Genomic DNA, 21,595 nt, shown 5'->3' on the forward strand with positions numbered 1-21,595 from the left:
GTACGCTGCATCGGAGGTTTCTGATGTCAGAAGGTGAATAGTTACCAAGGTCTGTCGTCCTCGTCCCCCCCCTTCCCCCGTCACTGGCTTTCTGTGAACCGGAGAGCTATGCAAATTCTGTTTCATTTTATACTCGGTGCAGCTACAGTTCGGTACAGTAAACCACCCCGGAGCTCTGCCTTCCTGTCGCACAGAGTAACCTCTTCTTATTCCCAGTAGCGTCCCAGAGCTGTGTGTTCAGAGGGGACCTAGGCTTTGAGTTTGGGGCCTGTAGCTCCTGCCTGTGAAAGTCTGGAGATGTTGTGTGAGATTTTCGTTGAAGTATTTAATAGAAATATGTCAGGAAGACATCTTCGAGGCAGGATGCAAGTTCTAGGCAGAGGCACAGAAAGAAAGCGGTCACACCGAAGTTGCTGAAAGCATGATGTGAAGGATGTACCCACAGAGGGGGGCTGCGTTCACCTTCCTGCCCTGGCTTATTTGCAGCTAGTGAATTAATGCTTGTTTCTGTCCTGTCCACAAACCTCTCCTCTGTCCTAGCCTGGGACCATCACCCAGCCATGGGGTTTCTCACAGAACTTAAATGAGATTTCTTCAACTGGAAATATTCCTACTTCATTCCAGCATGAAAGGACCAGCCATTCCTAACCCTGCCTATTTCATGTGAGATGACTCCTTGCTTTCTGGCCAGTCCAGCTCTGAAGACGCTTGGGTGTTTCTAAAAATTTTTGCTGTTAGATGTGTGTCCTCTTTTGATTCATATCAGTGGAACCAGTTGACTCATGTAACATGATCAAAAATGACTGTGAGTATTATTTGTCTCAGCTACTCCCGGTTTGGAGGTACAAGGACATCAGGGCGGCTGAACAGGATCTTATCAATGGTCCCTCTAGCTCAATATCTTTCCTTCAGTAGAGAGCAACAAGAGATGTCTTGGGAAGAATATCGGAAAACAAAAAGCAGGTAGAGTTATTTATTGGGTTTAAATCTCCAGCTTCCTATGATTTGGGCTTGTGGGACTCCCAAAACAGAGGTAATGCCTTTCTATTTTAATCCAATTCTTCTTTACACCCCGACGTTAGAGTCTTGGCATCTTACTGCTATCTTTTAATAAAATCACTGGAGCAAAGCACTACAAAAGCTTCTATAGATTTCCAAAATCGTGTTTTTCTGAGCATCTCTTATCGCCATGGAAACAGGCACAATCTATTTCATCCAGAGACAAAGGGAAGCAGCCTCCTCTCCTTAAGGATGAGACAATAGTATAACAACCTTGGTCAGGGCTTCCTCAGAAGTCTGTTGCTCAGGCTTGACAGGTTGGATGAGGTGGATCCTCATCTCCTGGGTCCCGCCTGGTCAACGCAAAACCTTGGACAACCACTAGCAGCAGTGGTTCTCACTCACCCTGGTTTGTACTGGACATTAATCTTGATTTGCAAGGGAAAGATTTACACAACCTTGCCTGTGAAAGTTCATTTGACCCCTAAAGTCCTGCAGAGTAGCAAACCCACCTTTTGGGAAGCAGAACATGCAGGTCCCCTAACACCGTCATTGCTCCCCAACCCTCCTTGACAATGTGGCAATTCTGAAATGCAGAAAAATCCAAACTACAAAGATCTTGCAGCGACTGGCAGCATCTACTATTCTTGAAAAGTGATTCAACATCTCTTGCTCATGGCTGAGCAGATACATACGTCAGCAAGAAACCGATTTTCGAGAGAATAATGGTGGTGTAGTTTTGAGGCTGTCATGTCATGCGTACTGTCATGAGGAGGGCACGGTCCTCTGTGAGCTTGTAAGCTTTTGTGGTTGCAGGTGGATGTGCACGGTCAGCTCTTCAAACTGTAAAACACCTGTGTTAAACTCACGTCTAAGTTGACAAGTAGGTACTGCAGTGGTGATGGCTACAAAAGAAAAACAGATCGGTGAAGGCCAGTGAGGGAAAACTGGGCAAATTCATCCCCTGTGTAAACAAGTGCAATTCAGAGTAAATTTGGCCCGTTATGTTCTAAGGTAAATTTGGTTAGCCCACTAGTACAGCAGTGGAAACCCACAGAGTTTAGTGAGTTGGAAACGTGCTGGGAAGGTCACGTAATAATACGTAGGAGCACAGAGCATCCCTTCGTGCAGTGGTATCATGCTCTACAGCGTTCCAAGACAGCAAAGGCCAACATCTGAGATTGCTCCGGGTGACGGCAGGATCCATGAATGATTCCCCTTTAGTGGTGAAATATCTTGAAATGTAGAAGTGAAATACTGCTCAGCTGAGACAGCTGTACTGTTAAGGCAGACGGTAATTTTTAAACGGGGTAATACTGCAGAATGAGGGGATACTTCCGTAGCTTTGTCTTTGGCAGTAAATAAACAACTGCACATCCCTGTTAAATAGCTGTTCCCGGGGTGCTGTGGCCGTATTGGCTTGTAGATGGTGACGCGCTTTCAAACGTAACTTTAGTTATGCTCTGTTACCCTCTAGTTCCTAACGTCGCTGTATAAACCCCCTCACGCTGTCATCTGTCTGATTACGCCTGATTCCCAGAGCACAGTTCACTGTTTTCACGCCTTCTGACCAACGTTGCTGCAGTTCTCACAAGCTCCGGTTCAAGAGGCTAAATAGCAGGTGCTTGCCCTGTATTTGCATTGGCACATGCTGCGTCCTCTGCAGCAGAGAGCTTTGCATAAAAGGACAAAGAGGGAGAAAACAAGTGAACCGCAAACCCAGCAGTTCTAATTCTTTCTTGGTAGAGTTTGAAAGTGACTCTCTTTATCAGAAAAATACAAAATATCCCAGCTGCTTGTTAATATTTATTTATCTACTCCTCTGCTGAAAGGAAATAAACTTGCTAAGAACTGAAAACCCATCCACGTGGTCAATGGAAATTCACCCTTGACTGAAGTCTGTGAGAACCGAAAGCTTTTCTGAAAGATATCAATGGGCAATTCTTCAGAGATGTGTAGGTACCCCGCTGCCACTGAAATCCAGGGACATGGAGTCTGTTGGTGCCTTTAGAAGTTTCTGTTTTTACCCTTAATGGGAACTGAGTGCGTTTGTCATCAAAACCATTATTCGTGTTTGCACCCAAGTAGTTTGCTACCAGAACCTCGTCCTTAGCTTTTCAAGATCTAAAAGAGCTCAGAGGAGATGGACATATACTTTATTATCCCGAGTGATTCCTAGTACCCACCCCCCACCCCCCCAATTAAGGATCTTAGATAGCAAAGATGCTATTGAGCTTCTTGTCTTCAAAGAGAGACCCTCCATTACAGATAGAGATATTTAACTTGAGCTGCGTTGCACCTGAGTGCACACATAGAAACATGTGAACACATGCGGGCTCTTGTAAATCACTTGATATGGAAATGCAAAATCAGTAAATTGAGGTTACTGCAAAACGCCATTAGCACTCAAGGTATGAATCACCTTGTTGTCGGAGGTTTTTAAGTTTCCTCTGATGAATCACTCTCATATTGCACTTCGGCGTTATGTTTGTACTCCACACCTCAGCCCGAGCCAAGGGAGATGGGTGCCTGGGCCAGGGCTGACAACGTTGCTTGTTGGGGATTTTTTTAAATTATATTTATTAGAACCTGTGTCTATTCATGTGAACCTGATCCAAAGACTGCTCACAGAATGAAGTGAATGGCAGTCCAATATCACACTCCTAACACTGTTGCGATGATATTGTTGGCTGTTGCCATAAAACAAGGGAGATGCCGTACATCTCTTGTACAAGCCTTCTGCTCCTGAAACATATGGGAGGGTTTCCAGGAATAGCAATGTTCTTTTCTCATTTTGTTTCTCAAATAAATTTACTGAATAAAAATAGACATCAGACAGGAGGAAAATAAGATGAAAAAAGAAAGATTAAAGCTGCCATTGGGCGGTATTATCTCCTCGGGAAGCTTCATACCATTTATTCGTACTGTGCAACTGTCTTTCTTGTTCAAAAGAATTATATCACTCAGCCTTGTAAGGCAATAGAAAAACTGGTATATTAAATTACCTGGAAATTGGCTATAGGGGGAAAACCACCTTTTTATACTGTAGGTGGTATGCACCATCCATCTCCTTTGAAATGCAGGTAGAAACCAGAGGCATTAGGATAGATAATAAAATGCAATAATAAAGCAGTACAAATGGAACAGTTATAAAAATGCAGTAACTTCCACAGATACGTCAGAGAGTGCATTTGCTCAGTGCAAGTTATTGTCTGCCCAAGCAGTAACAGTTCTTCCCGTGCAGCATCATCCTCCCCGAAGAAGGGAGCTGCCTGCCTTGCTGAAAAATCTTCCGTACCTTTCAGCGGCATTTGCTGGTAAGAGGCAATTCAAGTGGAAAAGCTCCTTTCTGGGTGCTGAACCACTCTGTATTCTGATTAATGACTTGGGAGTGAGATGAAGAAGATAATACAAGAATCACAAAACTGGAAGAAACAGGATAATTAATAACATTGCTTAAATAAAAAAAAAAATACAGAGTTATTTAGAATGTGATGTCCAGGCGTATCTAGAGATTTCAGATACCTGAAATTCCAGTTATTGTGTTACAAAGCACTGGAAGGCTCTTCATTTCCAGCATAGTTCTCATCAGTTCCTGAAAACCAGGCCATTTCTGTGTGATTCAAGCAGCATAATAAAAAATTGAGCCAGCCAGAAATATATTGAGACTCCAGGGTCTAAATTAAAAAGAAAGAGGATTGTATTACTTTGAAGTTCATTAAGAGTGAAAAAAGGACATTTATTGAAGTTCATTAAGGGGGGAAAAAAGGACATTTACACTTGCTGGTCCGTGTATGGTTCTTATGTGTCTGTCTCTGGACACACCTGAAAATCTTGGCGTAAGCAAATCCTCAGGAGGAGGAAGGTGTAATAAATGGATTTGAGTGGCAGGAAGAAATAGCCATAAGTGATGAAAACCACTGACATGAAAGGAATGGCTCCATTTCATCGTGCTGGACTCCAGATGGGGCCTGCAGAGAACACACCATGACCATGAGTTGGATGAGGGGCAGTGGCACTGAAACCAGCTGTGTCGATACACCCAGAGAGATGCAGCACTGTAGTAAAGACACCATGGAGAAGGATCTAACACTCAACCTGTGTGAGAGATTCACAGATTTCAAGTCAAGAAAAGGCCTTTAGATCATATAATCTGACACGCTATTCAGGAAAAGGTCATATGGCTTTACCCGGAAAACCTGGAAGATAGTAATGCTGATAAGCCAGACAAAGAAGCATCAGGTGGGGTCTGAGTTGTGGGACAGGATTGGACTTGAGCAGCATTTTCCATCTGCGTGTGGCCTTCCCACCCCACCTAAGGAGGAGCGTGAGGCACGTAGACACCTGGGGATGCTGATGAGCAATGATTTTGGAAATGATGACGGTGCCTCTTAGATGGAAAGGGGAAGTCAGGTGTCTTTGGAGACACAGTCTAGGTTAGGAAAGGCATTGATCTGGAAATGTTAGAGTATAACAATAAGTATTTTACTGTGTAAAATTACTTTTAGTAATTGGCCATGGTAAGAAGTGGAATCCCGAACTAAAGACTAGTTGGCCTGATTTATGTCAAAAGCTATTATTTGTGTTCCCTGTGCATTAGAAGTGTATTGTAAGCTTTTGGTTGAAGAGAGATGAGTGATCTGGAGATTAGATGGAAAATAATGAAACCTTCATAGGAATCCTATCATCTCTGGTTAAACTTCACGAGAACAGCAGAATTACATTATGACTGAATTTAGATGGCAGTATAACGTATCCAGATTAGAAATAAAGACCACAAGAAAGGATGGCGTTCTACATTTGACAGCTACTAAATCTCCCTGGGTCTTATCAAGAGGGAAGTATACAGTCTGCTCAGAGTGGCATTCATACACTAAACCCTATCGGGAAATAACATGAGAACCAGCAAAAAGCCAAAGTCACAACTAGCTTGAAATGCAGTATGTACATCACAGGAAGAGCAGGAATGTAAGGTGAAAGTATATTTATAATTCTGGCAAGCTGAAAGGCTTCACCTTTCTCAAAATAATAAAGCCCCATCAGTCGTCTTCTCAGGGGAGAAACTGTGAAGTAGTTTATTTTTTCCATCCCTAGAGTGCGTGGAAGGAAAGAGCTTGCAAAATTTCCGCTGCTGCACATGTGATAGAGTTAGCTGCCTTAGGTACCAGAGCTACCTTAGGTCACCTCACAGTCTGAGATGGTTTATCTTCAAAGCACCTATTTAAGGTGGGTCAGTGTTGATGTTTGTCCTCCATCTCCCTGTTAAAGAGAAGTGATGAAGCATCAGAAGCTGGAAGTGGCTCTGTACAGGGTCCATGGTTAAATGCAGCCGTGCACTCAAGTCTGGGGACCCTCTTCAGGTGTTGGTGCCCACAAAGCTCCCTGAAGAGGTCCTCACGCCTTTACAGGGTTGATGTGACATGGCTCAGGAGAAAAGCTGCAGACAAGGGCATCTTAGCTTAAGTGATCTGTCAAAATCCACACAAAGATCTATGGCAAAAGAAGGAAATGAACCCTATCTCCTCAGGGAGACAGGAGCTTTCTCTCCAGATGTGGACCTGGTAGAAATCCTAAGAACGAGGCAAGAATGATGTTTCGAAAAGCCTTAAATGATGAAGGTCATCTGGAGCTTTTTTTTCATAGCAATTAGCACAGGGTCAGCTTGAAACTACTGGTAGCTGTTGGTTACGAGCTTAGGCCTGGGACACCTGCAAGCAGTAGCTGCTTTCTGGTTTCCCAGAACTACAGTTAAAGACAAAATTGACCATCTGAAAAGCTGTAAGTTCCCTCCTTGGAGCAGCGTAGCGCTTGGCTGCTGTCAACATCTCTAAACAGAGCTGTTCAGATCCCAGCCCTATGCAATTTACAATTATGCTAATTAACAGTTGTGCTAATTTACAACTCTGGATGAGCATTTTTCTGCAGTTAATTTTCAGGGTTGCTTGGCTTCTCACAAGCTCTACTTATCGGCAAGGGGCAAGTTTTTTATAAATGTGTCGGATGAAATGCATCTTGCCTCCCCGGGCCAATTCTGAAGACAGGCATCGGTGCTTTCTTGGTAAGTGATTCATCCTGGCTTAAAATAGTTGAGGTAGGCGTGGTGAATCAGTTTGGTAATATTTATGTCCCCAATCCATATCAGAGAGGGATTACAGAAACAGCCTAGGCAGCGTTTGGTCTAGATATCTTTCAGATAGCTGAAGGCAGGGAAAATGACTGGGGGCACTTCTGATTTAGGAGCATGAGCCTTGTTAGCAGGCGGAGAGCTGGAAAGTTAATCACTGTGATTCTTGTGAAAAATCACACCCGCCTTTTGACGTCACCCTTCCGAAGGTGGCAGACACCAAATAAGCATAATGCACCGTGGTCAGCAATGAAACGATAAAAGGGCATCATCCAGCAGGGGTGACCCAGGGAGTGAGAGCCATCTCCATCGGGCGAGTCCAGGGAGGAGCGGTAACATCAGGATAAGGAAATCAAGGCATCACTGTGTGACACAACAGCCACGACTGAGTGCGTGATCACCTCTGGAAAAACTGTCTGTTCGTTTGCGTAAGCCAGAGAAAATGTATATGTCACAGGAGAACAAAAAAGCAAAGGCAAAATATTCAGCCTTGAGCGACAGTCCTTCTTTGTCCCTACGAAGGTAAACGCCAGGCAAAATACTGCATCCGCCAGTATTTTCACCTAGAACAATTGCTCTAAAAATATCCAAAGCTTTTTATCAAAGCTGTATTTCTTATCCACAAGAAGGACACATCCACCATTAATTCTGCTTTGTTTGCCCTCCGTGGAATTAAATTTGGTGTTTCTGTCTTTGATTCCAATCACAGCGTACGAAAGCTCGGTGCATTTCCATTGATATTCGTATCATTTCTACTTCAGCTTCCCTTGAATTAATGTAACCCAGGAACCTTAGCAATGTCAGTCTCAATTTATGCAGACTTATGCTGAAAAATTTAATCTTGTCCTTTCTTGAATTCCAGCCCCCATCACACCCCCGAATCCCTTTATTTCTTTCTTTGATGCCTTTATGCAAATGTCTTAGTAGTTCCTTGGGCACTCAACACACAGCAGGTTTTGCTAATGGAAAAGCAGGTTTTTCAGCCTACCCAGAAGACTTGGACACTGAGATGCCTGAAGGACAATCAAGAGACCCCGTGAACGTGAACCTCTGTACCAAACAGCAAGTGTTTTTCTGGCAATATTACTTCTCCGTACTTTTTCCCCAGACTTTTGCACACTCGAGGCCTGCCAGCAGACATGTGGATTTCTAGCTGATGAGAGCAAAGCAGAAGGCTCGGCCAGGCATTCAAAGGTCCTGCCTTGAAAACAGCAGCACTTGGGTACCTGTGTGCTCCCACAGCAGCTTGACAATTCACAGGTAGCCATAGAGTCATGGGGCCCACCACTCTGCAGCCATGGTTCGGTGAGTCGGCAGAGAACACCACGCGGAGCAACTCAAAGCAGTGCTAAACTCAGTTAGCAAACCTGACCTGCGGTTTCATGCAAACCCTTTTTCCGTCTTTTAGACTATATGGGTTCATGCCCCCTAAATTTCGCTCTCAGTTTCAGGTGTGAATGAATTCAAAATCTTTAGGTAAAATTCAGCTAGAAGAAACTACCTAGTTTGGACTAGTTTCAGTACAAACCTAAGCAAAACCACAGACTTGCTCATGGTTTCCAGACCAAACCATACATTTCACCTAGTTTTTTGGGGTTTCATTATGAAAGTTTCGTGGAGTCTGAAAAAAAAATAAGCATGAAATTTAAGCACTTTGAATTGCTATCCATACACTTTTGTCTACTGGGAATATAATGGTTGACAATGCAAGACTTACTTTGCTATAAAATGCCTGGTTGCAAAGTGACAGTTCTCTGCACGGTGTGAACCCCCGGTTCGTTTTAAATTAAAATAGATTGGTTTATTGGCCCTCTTTGGCTCCTGAGCTTTGGACTTGGTTTTGGCCCTTGTATTGGTCTTGTTAGTAGAGTTTCAGCCTTGAATGCCTACCTGGAAGACAAAAATCAAGGATTCTTTTTGTCATGGTGGGAAATCTATGGGTGGTGTAGGCTTGGCATACGTCTATGTCTTTTGTATCTCAGAGTTTAAAGAGACTGGGAAAATACTAAGACTCTAGAGTTGTTCTCTCCAACTGATTAGCAGTTGCTTCTTCCAGTAGAGAATAAAACTTGGATCATTTCTAAATCAGGCCAGGGAAATCATCAAGCACTTGCTGGCTTGGGCTGCTGACACGCATGTGAGCGTGGTGCAGCAAGGGCTGTGCATGTAAAAGATAGCTTCAGCCTTGAGTTCATGACAGTCAAACAGTAGGTAAATGAATATAGGAGCGAGATGAGGGATGGGTAATACTAGAGACATTATACTGTGGAAAATTTGCCTTGAAATATAATGCATTTTTAGTGATATATAAGCAAATGTGTGTATTTTTGATGGATACATTTCCGAAGGCCGTGTCTCACCTACTGAGCCAATTCTGTCATCCAGGATGCATCACTGCTAATTCTCTCACTGAATTCCTTAGAAATTACCTTATTGAGCACAACTGAACCAGGAAACTCGACTAGACGGGAAGATTTCATTTTAGAAGACAGCTAGCTTTCATTTCAGACTTCAAGTCATGACAGACCTGCCATTTCTTTCAAGGAGTCATGCCAATTTTTAACTAATTTCAGTCTCATGGATTTGCTTCTCTTTCCTATTGGATTGACAGAGTCAGACAGAAAGATAGAAAAGACTAAGCTTTGGGGTTTTCTTTCGCCTCTCCTGTTATTAACTCTTATTTCCACTAGTCAAAACTTTCCTTTTCTTAACTTAAATTCACATGGATCCAGGTTCAAGTCTTCTTTGTGCCTCAGTTTGATTAAATAAATAAACCTAATTGTTCAAATTTCTCTCATTAAAGGCATTCTCTAGACCCCGAATCATTTGCTCACTCCCGCCAAGTGTTTAGCAGGGGAAATCTGTAACAGAGCATGTTCCTCAGAACGTTCAGGATGGGAAACTGCGAACTGCAGCTTCAAACAGTGCTTCGAATGAAAATAAACACAGCAAACAATTGAAAGTTAGAGGCACCCACTCAAATGTGTCAGGAGGATGGGGCCAGGCTCTTTTCAGTGGTGCCCGGGGACAGGACAAGGGGTAACGGGCACAAACTTGAGCATGGGAAGTTCCACCTAAACATGAGGAGGAACTTCTTTGCTGTGAGGGTGGCAGAGCCCTGGCACAGGCTGCCCAGAGAAGTGGGGGAGTCTCCGTCTCTGGAGACATTCCAACCCCGCCTGGACGCGTTCCTGTGCCACCTGCTCTGGGTGACCCTGCTCTGGCCGGGGGTGGGACTGGGTGATCTCCGGAGGTCCCTGCCAACCCTATGATTCTAAGAAATTCTATGAAATGCAAAAATATCCTATTTTTTCTGTTAAAGGTAATTAGGCAGTTTCAGGTTGTGTCTTGACAAGATGTTTTGTTTTGCTTTGGTTTAGCTGTTTTCTAGAGGGGTTTGGCCCGTGGGTAAAGCCCAGACTGAAAGGAAACCTGGTTTCAGGTCTGGGCTCTGCCACAGCCATCCTGCCGGACGGGCGCTGCGTCACTGGCCACGTCCCGCTGTCCCCAGTGGCTCCGTCAGGAAAGTGGCACGCTCAGCCGGGTGGGAGCTGCGCACAGATACGGTCGTGCCATCTGTCAGCATCCCTTGGAAGTGGAGGATCATTTTAGACGGGGTGGTAATGACTTTGCCTTGAGTTTCCTAGGCCCAAGGCCCAAGGGAAGCGGGTGGGAGGGGACCGAGCGACCGCTCTGCAAGGGAAGGCTGAACTTGCCTGCTTCTGTCGTGAATGCTTTGGGAAGAGACACATTTGAATGCAGCACTCAGCAGAAGGACCTGCTAATGCCTTTGGGCCTATTGCCATACACCTAACTCCAACATTTTCCACCCCAGAGCTCAAATCCTTTTTACAGGATCTACCTGATCTCTACCATTTGCCAAACAACAAAACTGAGGCAGAGGATGGAGAAGTCACTAACAGGGCAGAGACGCCCCGGGCCTTTCCAGAGCCTTTCCCAGGTGCAAAGATGGACAAGTGAGATCCATGGAGCTACAGCGGGTTTCGACCCTGACCTCAGTTTGCAGAAACACCATCACGGGCTGAGGAAAAGCTTCACGGGCACTTGTGGTTGTCCCTGCCATCCCGGCTGGGCCAGGGCAGTCTCTTCACGCAAAGCCGGGCAAGGCAAGGAATGAGGGAAGGAGTCTGGTGAAGATAATGAGAAAGAGGAGGTGGTGGTGTAGGTTGTGAGAGAAGATGAAACAGCTTTGACACAAGCAAAGGAAACTTCACATTTGGAATTTCAAAAACTCGACTCAACATTTCTGCCGTAGCAGATAAACATCTATCTGTTTTATTACTGGGAATCATCATTTTCTGTTTATAAATAGAAAAAGCATGTTACCTCATGTTATTTCCTCTGGGGTTTTTTGGGGCTAGATACATGTGGGTGGTAAACAGCTCGCAAAGCAGTTGTTGTTATTATTAGTCAATATGAAGAACGGGAGGGCAGGGGCTGAGGCTGTGATGTACCAGGTACGGGTTAGCCACAAGCCAAATATAGGTCATTCACTCATCTGGGGTGAAGGGGGGACAGCACAGCCGAACCGCTAATCCGTGCCTGGGATCGGTGTTGGTTTGCGATACTATCTATATTCCTATAAGCATTTTCGTTGACAAAAAGACAGCTTAGGCAGAGACACAAAGACCTCAAAGTCTAAAAACTAGCAACGAGACATAAAAGCGTCGATAAGCAGCCAGACAGGGTTATCAGTGCACTTGTTTAAGAAAGCTTTTTCGTGTTGACAAAGCCTGGCTTGGGACGCGGCAACAGCTAGCAATGGAAACATGCGGTATTGGGCGCTGTACAAACATACTGCAAGGCGGGCTTGTGAGCCTGCCGTCTGAACAGGCGATACAAAGCCTGATAGAAGCGAAAGCACGGAGCGCCGGTTCTCTGGGCTTTAACGCGCCATCTTCCAGCCTGAAGTGCATGAAGTGCCCTTGCGTGCCTGGAGCATCCCCGGGGCTGGGCAGCAAAGCCCGTCAGTGCTGGTGCAGGAAGGGTGGTCCCGCGGGGAGCTGGTCTGGCTTTGAGGAGAGGGAAAGGGAGGACCAGCAGGAGCAGGGACTCTGGAGACGGGGCTCCTGGGGCACCCACAGGTGTTTCTGCGTGACCAGCTGGGCTCCAGGCATGGGGGAGAGTCTCAGCAAGTGACAGCTGGTAGGTATGCACTGGTAGGTTCACCAAACCCAAGGAAGCCTTAATCCTATGGGTGCTGTGGCATATTTGGGGCTTACTGTGGATGTATCTGGCCACGGCAGGCTTTACAGTGACCTTCAGGGCAACCTTATTTATCGGGGTAGCTCTAGCCTGAAGGAAGTGACCTGTGACAGTCAAACTGCAGCTCTGCGTCAGCTCCCGCACCGGGACTGTGGGTTCCTGAGCCCGAGTCCGAAAATGGCCTGCCACCAGTTGGAAACGCTGCAGTGGATCCCACCCCACCCACCCACTCCCCCCCCGCACTCAAAAATGCTGGCTTGTTCAAAGCAAAACCTTTTTTTTCGGAAAGATGGCCATTCTGATAAAACTTTTCAGAAAATTAAAAAAAAAACAAAAAACCCTTACATTTTAATAAGCCTGAAAGATGTAAGTTCAGCATTTTTGGAATAGAGTGATTTCATTTTTCTATAAAAAATGACGTTTTGTTTTGGAACATTTCATTTGATACTAATTTATTTATTCAATGTATTTATTCAGCTTGAAACTGTGGGAAAAATCAAGCCCTTTGATCTCCATTTGCTACACTTTGGTGGTGGAGAAAGGGACTTTTGCTTTGTGACACATTTCTAGGATATGTTTTTTCTGAATATAAGTTATTCTTAAACTGCAGCATTACAACCCAAACACAAGGGCTAGTTCCTGATCAAATATTTGCATGACCGGTGGTTTCGCAGCGATAGCAGACTCTCAGCGCTTTTACTCAGTAATTCAGGAAGACTTTGCTTACTGCCAGTCTAATGGAGTTCACACCACTTTGAAAACTGATGGGTTTGCTTTGCTCCCCGAAGAGCCACCTCAGTGCAATAGGGATTGGATGGTGGTGCACAAAGACATGGGAAGAGGGGCCAGGGACTGGCAGAGAGGTGGTGGGATACAGGAAGAGCTGGAGGAGAAGTAGGGAGCCGTAGCAATAGGTGAGGGGCTGGACGGCTGAACGATTAAGTCTGTGGGTCCGCGGGAATGGGGGGGATGTTCTTCATGAAAACAAGTCTGCCGTGACATGGCCTAGAGACGGGGCTCCCTAATTCTGCCACCACTAAATCTCACTTGGGAATGTTGTCAAATGCACTGGGCTTCCCTGGAAAAGGAAAGGAGTGCCGGGCCACCAAAAAAGTGTGATGACTATTTGCAATACAGCCACACATCAGAGATGAACTTCTGCACTATCAGTGACTCTATCAAAGCAACAAGAGACTGGGTGGCCTTGCTAGTGAGGGGGCAGCTTCTGCCCTTCTTGGGGCACTTGGAGAGTGGCAGAGGGCTGGAGGTGGGGTGATGGGACAGCCATGAGGTGCCCAGGATGGGCATCAAGGTAGGGGTGTGGGGGCAAAGCAAGGATGAAGAGACTGGACATGGTCCAGAGTTGGACAGGACATTTACCCATATGACTGGGGGACTGAAGAGGAACAGAGAATAAGAGGCGACTGGGGATGAAGGGGACAGTGGAGGCTGCGTGACCTGAGCTGACACCGGGGTGATGCGCAGGAGCTGGACGGTACAACCGGTGGTGAGTCACCATGTAGGCAGAGGATGTGGTGCATGGCTCGGAGGAGCGGGGAAGACCCAGCGCCACGGCTGCAGCTCACCCCTCCACTTTGGAGAGGAGCGAGCAGCAGCGGGGGGAGACGGCCGAGGGCACGGCTTGGCCAGGCTTCACGGGACCTGGGCACGAGGAGCAGGTGCCCATCCTCATGAGCAACTGCCACTGGGGATGGAGACAGGCAGAGGTCGGGCAGCTCCTCCGGTGAGTACTCCAGCAGGGCAGCAGACAGGCACCGGTGACTGCGCTTTATTTCATACGGGAAATTGTTGGTTTGGGTACCATCTTTCTGATTAAAACCAGTGGTTGGGACGGCGGTTTTCCACACCAAGGGGAATTTTCTATAGGCCACCTTTGAGACTTTTTATCTCTATTTTTTTTATAATGTTAAACTCTAACTGTGTAGCCTAACCTACAGCTGACTGTGCAGAGTAAAAGGAAGGGAAACCAGCCAGGTGGAAAACAAAATGACAGAGCACATGATGGACCTGCATATCAAAGCACATCCCAATCATAAGGATACCCCAAAGTCTGGTAAGTTAAACCCTTGTTATTAGTTTGTGGAATGCAGTAGTTGAATGGCAATAAATCTGTTAGATTAATTGAAAGAAGGTAGAGGAGGAGGTTCAAGTTACCACAGAAGATAGTCCTAGACGGTTGCACAGCCCACAGCCGGCGCTTTCAACACTCCTACGGTGGAATCGGTTGTGATTGATAGCCATCTCTCTGAGCAAAGAACTGGCTTCCATGAAATGCGGTGGCCCTAAAGCTGGGAGAAAATGGTTCAATGAATCATCATTTCATTGGAAAAGGCACTTGCAGTTTGTCCAAGCCAGTTAAAGAATTTGAGTTGAATTTTGCTGAATGGTTGAGGCGAAACTGCAAGTGCTGAAACCTTTTGGAAGTGCTGAAACACTGGAATTAGACAAGATTAAACAGTGGTTTAGACAGATCTAAGATTAATTGCTTTTACACTTCTGACAGGTTTGGTTCCTGACAAAACATGAGCTCGGCGATGGAGACATTGTTAGCTGGCTGATCAAGGTACCGATGCTCACCATAATAACTGTAGATACGATCTCCCTCTCTGAGTAATTCAGACCACAGATTTGAGCAATCTTCTGCCATCCTCAATAAATCATTATTATTAAATGGCATGCACAAACCAGAATACCATAAACTGAATGAAAGGGTAGTAAAATACCCGCTAATAATTTCCTGAAAACTGCAAGTTAAAATTCCCTCCCTGGGACTCAGTTTTACAGGGTGCGTACCTATTAGGTAAGTCGGTGAATTCAAACACTTATGACCTGGACCCTGCAGGAGAACAACAGCCCTTTTGGTATTAGTTGGATAAGGAGAGACCTGTAATTTTATTTTTATGCCAGGAACAGCAGCAGCAATAGGCACTAGAAAGGTGTGCTCCATACGTAAATAAAACCACTCGAGCCGGCGGATGTAGATTTTCAAGAGCCACTTAACGAAACGTCAGATAGGTCACCACCCGCTGTCTTTGGCCACTGCAATGACTCAGAGCACTGTATTGAGACAGCCCAGTGACCCATCTAGCCCGATACACCATCTGCAAGCACACTAATTAAGTACGAGATGCTTTGGGAGAGAGTATAAGCAATAGGCAAAATACAGTGGGCATTCACCTGTGTTGGCTAATTCCTATTTGAGTCCGGTTACACACTGTGACAATGAGGTCCATAATTTAATCATGCAGTGTATAAAGCAAATGTTCTTTTCATTTATTTTAAATGCTTTGAAGGGTTTGTTTTCCTGGGGTGCCCCTTAGGCTTGTTAGATGAAGAACTGAATTAATCTCTGGCTTGCTGCCTCCGTGCACTCACCATTTCATCGTGCTCCTTCGTACTTCCCCTCAGGGACGGCGTGAAGCCCAGAATCTGCTGCATCTTCAAACCCTCCCGGTACTGTCCCCTGTGCCCGGCCCCCTTCCAGACCTTCCAGCTCCCCATGGGGGGAGATAGCAGCTACAGCACCAAAAAGTGCCTTTTCCAGTACATGATAATGTTGCCCAAGCACTTGTTGGGAAAAAAAAATAGCCAAGAGCATCAGCCCCACTGTGCCAGGCATCCCCTGTGATCAGACCTTGGTACAAGGTACAGGTAAATCCCAGCTGCAGCTCGCTGGGTGCAGGAGATGGATGTCGATGAGGAGCTTTCCCTTAACCAAAATGACCCCTAGGCCTGTGCTCCAGGTTTTACGCACGCAGACTGAGCTGGGAGAGCACCGAGCCTTTGTATTTAGCAGCTGCTGGCTTTGGAGGATGCGAGAGAGTTACTTTCACCCAGCTTTAGACATCTGCAATGGGACTTACCTGCATATCGTGCTCTTTATTTTGCAATGGACACTTTTCAGAAGGAGTTTGCGTAGCTTATTTTGTGTATCCATCTGCTTCATCATTCGTGGCCTGGCAGGAGCCCTCTCCCCGCAGTGACGCAGCTGCCAACCGCTTTTGCTAAAAGGGCTCCATCTCCAAGACACTCGAATGTCTGGGCAAACAGAAGCCCCGGCTGTACAGGGGAGCAGCTGCCTGAAGTCTCAGACCATGGGGAAGAATAAGGAAAATCAAAATCAAGGTGTGCTTTTGAATACGAGCCCTTTAGGGCAGCCGGGGCTGAAAGGCTGTGACCCCCCCCAGGAGCAGCCCCCGGCAGCCGCTAATGAAACCCCATGAGGCAGTGAGCGAAAGGAGTGGTGTGCCGGTGTTCTGGCTTAGAGGAAAAGGCGTTAAAAATGAGGATGGTGAAAGGGGAAGGCGTCACTGTGGGTTCCTGCGTGGAGGTGGCACAGGCAGCAGGCAGGAGTCCCTGCTTGTCCCCAGGGGGGGACCGGAGCTGCCAGCCCCATCCTCTGCCGGAGGAGCCAGGAGGGATGGAGCCTTCCCGGGGACTGGTCCCCACCCGGCAGGAAAGCGCTGAGCATCTCAGAGAGGTTTAGCCACGAGCAGGAAATCCCAAACTGGTCGAAATTACGAACAACAACTAAAAGCAATATTTACTTGTTAAAAGCGCTGAAGCAGGTTTTTAGGTGTGTTTTCCTTTCAGCTAATGCCAGGTCAGTTTTTCTTTTGATCTGTATTAGTCCCCCCCATCCCTATTGAGGCAGGCACAGTGAAAACACACTTCAGACTAGCTGACAGATAATGTGGTTTTGTATGGTTTCCTGAGAATCGGGGGACATTTCTTGTTTTGCAATTTTACAGAAACCCACAAGTATGCCGAAGTGCTTTAAAGCCCTAATAAACAGGTAGGTGGTGTGAAAGGTTAGCGAGGGGCAAAGAATTGTGGCACTGCCAGGGTCGGCTCCTCTGCCGGCCCCTCGCAGCAAACCTGCTTTGAAGTGACTTGTAGCTGCAGCGAGGACGCCGTGCCGAGGGATTTCGACATACCGATGAGGCGGATGGTTATGAAGCTGCAAGAAAAATGCGGTTAGTTTTACTAGCACCTGTGGCAAATTCCTCTCAGAGGTCCTCCCACAAGGCAGCGTGTGTTGTACAAGATGATGCAGAACGAACAGGAGGAGAGAGATGGTTGTGTCATATGTTCCCCTGGGGCTCACTATTTAAAAAAAAAAAAAAAAAGGTTGAGAGTTCTTTTTTTTTTCTTTCACAGGGGACATTCAGTGGAAACTATTACCGTGGCATCGCAGGAAGGAGCCGGGCAGCCTCCGTCTGCCTGCTGAGCTCATCCCGATCCCCGTGCCTCGAGGAGGAGAAGAGGGAGCCGAGGACGGGAGCAGGCGCTCGCGTGATCAAAGCAATGGGGATGGCAGTCGAGGGAGGAAGGGGATGATGCTTTGCTTTTGGCGCTGGCCGTGATTTGCTGTATGTATTTAGTGCCTCTGTGCTTGGGTTTGTGACACAGGTAAAATGGAAATCCCCAGGAGCGAGGAGGTCTGTTGTGGGGGCTGCCGTCCCTTGGTGTGTTTGAGAGATTCTAACAGAAAGTGTTTTTGATGAGATTTCTCTATGAGAAGAAAAATTTAATGTAAGAAGATGGAAGATTATCCAAACATTTAAAGTACAGAATGGCAATAAGTAGCTCTTATTTTGCACTCTTCCCCGTGCCCACGTGTCCCTGGAGAACACCTATTTTTGGCTACGCTTTTTTGCAGTTATACAGTATAAGGAGAGCTTTCTTCCGTAAGTGTTCACCTAAGAAGGAAGCAAGAAAGTTATAGAACCAATGACACTAGATGATTAATGAACCAAACCATCTCTCTTCCCCCAACCACAGCACCGCACAATGGGTTTTCACTTTCTCCCAATGGCCTTGAAAACATCCTCATCCTGAGGAGCAGACTGTTTCGAGCTGATGTTTCTGTACCTCGTTCTGCAGAAACGGACTGGAGCGCTCAGAAGGGAAGGCACTTCTGTACAATTTCGGATATACCTCTCTTGATAGGGGGGTAAGAAGCATTGAAACACTGTGATCTCTTACACTAGAACATAGGAAGTGTCTCTTGGAAGGACAGTGACATGAAAAATAATCTCATGACTCTTACAAGGACTAGCTGTGTAGCCTTCAACTTAGTAAATTAGAAATAACATCAGAGCCATGCGTTGCTGTACACCCAGCCAGAACCGGTGTAAGCACTGAAATAAGAGCTGCCAGATGTGAAAAATGGCCAGAAATTATCAGATGTGGACAATAGCTCTAGGGCCCCTGTTGTTTGAAGTCCAACTTGATAAACTTTGTGCTAATTTGCTGAGTACCTTCAGACCCACTGGTAGTCAAAGGGAAGGTCCTGCAGCTAAGCCTGGCCGAAGAAAGAAGCCTTGAAATCTCTCACATTGGTCGAGTGGAAAGGAAGGCTCCCAAAGTCACAGGTGACGTCCAAAGAGTGGTCACATTGGCTGAAGTGAGAGGCCTTTCTGCCCGCCTTGGATGTACCTACACAGGTTGTAGGCTAAAGGCTGTCAGCAGCTTTAAACCATAAAGAAAGGAAATAGTCCACAAGGGAAATTTAAGAGTATGGTGCCAAGACCGCACTAACGGCTGCTTGTGTACACATGTGGTTCAAAGGGATGGATGTTTGCAGTAACTCCAATAAAATAAGCTGCGGTAATTTGAGGGGAGGAATTTTCCTTTCTGGTGAAGTTCATCTGGCAGCTTACCCACAACTGGGCAAACACCGCAGTGTCTTCGGGGCCACGGTGCCAACTCTCAGCGCTGCTAAGGTACAAAGCTTTTGTTAGAAGTGGATTTTTTTTTTTTTTGAAGAGCGTTTGTTTTCAGTGCTTTATTTTTTTCCAGGAAGAGACAGCTGAATCTGAGAACTGATGCACTCCAAACTCTTAAATGCTGGCACTGCTTATTAGCTGCTTGCTCAGTGGAGAATATTCTTCCTTATATAGGCCTTTCAGAAACTAGGTCAGAGGATTAACATGAGTACTGGTTGCTAAAAATCCTCTTTGACAGCCTGCCTTCCTTTATTATTTTCTCACTTTGCCCATTGCAGACACCGATGCCTGCCAGCTCCTCTATCGATTGCTCCTGGGGTGAGCTGCGATGGCCACAGAGGGTGGCTCCACTCCCTGCCGCCGCTGCAGACCCCGCAGGCGCCTCGGCCGGTTGGCCTGCGCAGTGTGTTTGGCCCCTTGACATCAGTTGTCTTCCCAGGAAGGAGAGGTTGTTTTTCAGAGAAAGGTGGCAGCGCTGCACCAGCCTAAACGTTCAGTTGATTTATCAGTGGAAAAACATCTGAACGCTGATGCCCTGGTGTGCTAAGGGATGGCGTACTCAGGACACGCTGCCTTCATTTTCCAAAGGTCCTTTTCCGAGAAGAGGGTAGCTGGGCTAAACACCAGGTAGGGTCAGGTGCTGACACTGACACCTAAAAAGCTCCATCTTCTCCATTGGAGCTTCTAGGAAATACTGCATGGCAAATAACAAGGTGTGATGAGGCCTTCTGTGAAATGTTTGCACTGAAACTCCACGGAATATTCTTGCTTCTTTTTTTTTTTCCCTTCGTTAATTCTAAAGGATCACACACAATATGTTTGTGCTGATGGGACATTTCTTGCCATGCTGTTTACAGGAGATAGATAACGTCTTTCTGTGAGAGACACATATATATACACATATAAAAGATATACCCACACGTATTCACGTATGCAGATCATCAGTAAAAGATTTAAAAACTATCATACACCCACTTGTCTGAAGTAGAGGTGATTTCCTAGCAGCAACAGCACACACTATTATCATATATTCATTTTATATACACTTTTAATCTGATTCCTAATCTGTATGCACCTGCATAAAATAAGATTCTCAGTGAGGGTTTTAAAATCTCGAGATGGCCACTTAGCACAGTGATCTTTGTTTCAGAAATGCTACGAACAACCCCAAAAAAATCTGCTGTACCTTCAGCACTTTGAAAATCTGACCACCTGGGAGGGAGCAAAGCCCGCACAGTAAGTTCTAACCGTGCAGCTTTTGGCTGAAAAATAAAGCAGCTGATGTTTCTTTGGCCAGTAATGTATGCAGAGCTCGGAGGGTTTTTTGCTACAGCAACGTTAAACTCTCATCATGTGTTGTCATCTTTGCAGTTGGAATAAAAGTCGCTCGTCAGCCGTGTGTATCCTTTCTGCTCTTTCTTCTCCAGATCCGTGGTGTAGCCAAGTGCACACACAAGTTTTCCACTTTTTATTTGGGCACTAACTGTTCAGACAGCTGAGCGTGCCGATGGTTTGCTTTGTTGCCATGTTCTAACTCCAGCCAGCCCATCGGTTGCAGCTGCCTTTGGTTTTGTTGCCTTTGTGATAGAGCCGGAGGAATATCCTCATGTTTACGGCTTCCCGTTTAGATGAAAAGTTGGGCTCTTGTCTCTGAGGTGCCACGTGTCTCCATTTTTGCTGTACTGTAAAGTTCCCTGGGTACCCACAGAGGTAACGCAGTCAGGTGGTGTTTAGTCAGGGTTCAGCTAAGATGAAGAAAAAGCCTTCTCTGGAACGCAGTGTGTTGCAAAGCCTCCCAGATCAATGCTTTATCGAGATGGGAAGCTTGATGAGAGTTGCCAAACTGTAGCGAGGAGAGAAGCTCTAAAGGCACAGATCGTTAAAATCCTTCCCTGGGAGAAGAAAACTTTCCAGTAAGGAGCATTAACCAAAGCTGGAAGTACACGCTTACTGCTCCTTTACTTTGATTTCATTCCCCACCTGCTCAAGCACACGAAGCAGCTCTGGTCTGGGATGAATCCCTCCCAGGACAGAGACACCTCTTTGGTTCTTCTGTTCTTTTCTTTTTTCTGTAACGTACTTTGAAGTGCATAAGTGAATGAACTGATTGCTACAGAAATCAGAGAACTCCTACTCATAAACGCACCGTAACACGAAAGATAAACGTGGTTTTATCACACCCTAACGGAGGAGTGGAAGGGGGTATCCTTCAGAATGTTGGGAGCAGCGGTGATTTCTGCCTGCAGGTGGTGTGGGGCTGGTGGGACGCAGCAGCCACAGGCAGCTGCTGTCACCCCCCCTCCCCAGGGCCCATCCTGAGATCCTGCTGCCTTCTGAAACCTCGGTGATTTCTGCTCCCTTTCTGAGCTGCAAGAAGAAATACCGAAATTTACGCTGAGCTGGTGGCACGTTGGGGTCTCTGTACTGGTGATGCTCAGCTGAACACCTCCCAGCCTTGCAATGATCATATTTATATATATGTGTGTGTGTGTGT

The 21,595-nt window shown here is 46.1% G+C and overlaps 1 long non-coding RNA gene across 1 annotated transcript; it reads left to right on the plus strand.

Annotated features, from left to right (window-relative positions):
- The first annotated feature begins 13,675 nt into the window (after positions 1-13,675).
- Positions 13,676-19,077, plus strand: LOC134523758 (uncharacterized). Its single transcript, XR_010073401.1, has 3 exons — positions 13,676-14,423; positions 14,874-14,933; positions 17,531-19,077. It is a non-coding gene; the product is annotated as an uncharacterized LOC134523758 (long non-coding RNA).
- The last annotated feature ends 2,518 nt before the right edge of the window (positions 19,078-21,595 follow it).

The sequence above is a fragment of the Chroicocephalus ridibundus genome, chromosome 15 (assembly GCF_963924245.1).
Source record: "Chroicocephalus ridibundus chromosome 15, bChrRid1.1, whole genome shotgun sequence".
Taxonomy (NCBI): Eukaryota; Metazoa; Chordata; class Aves; order Charadriiformes; family Laridae; genus Chroicocephalus; species Chroicocephalus ridibundus.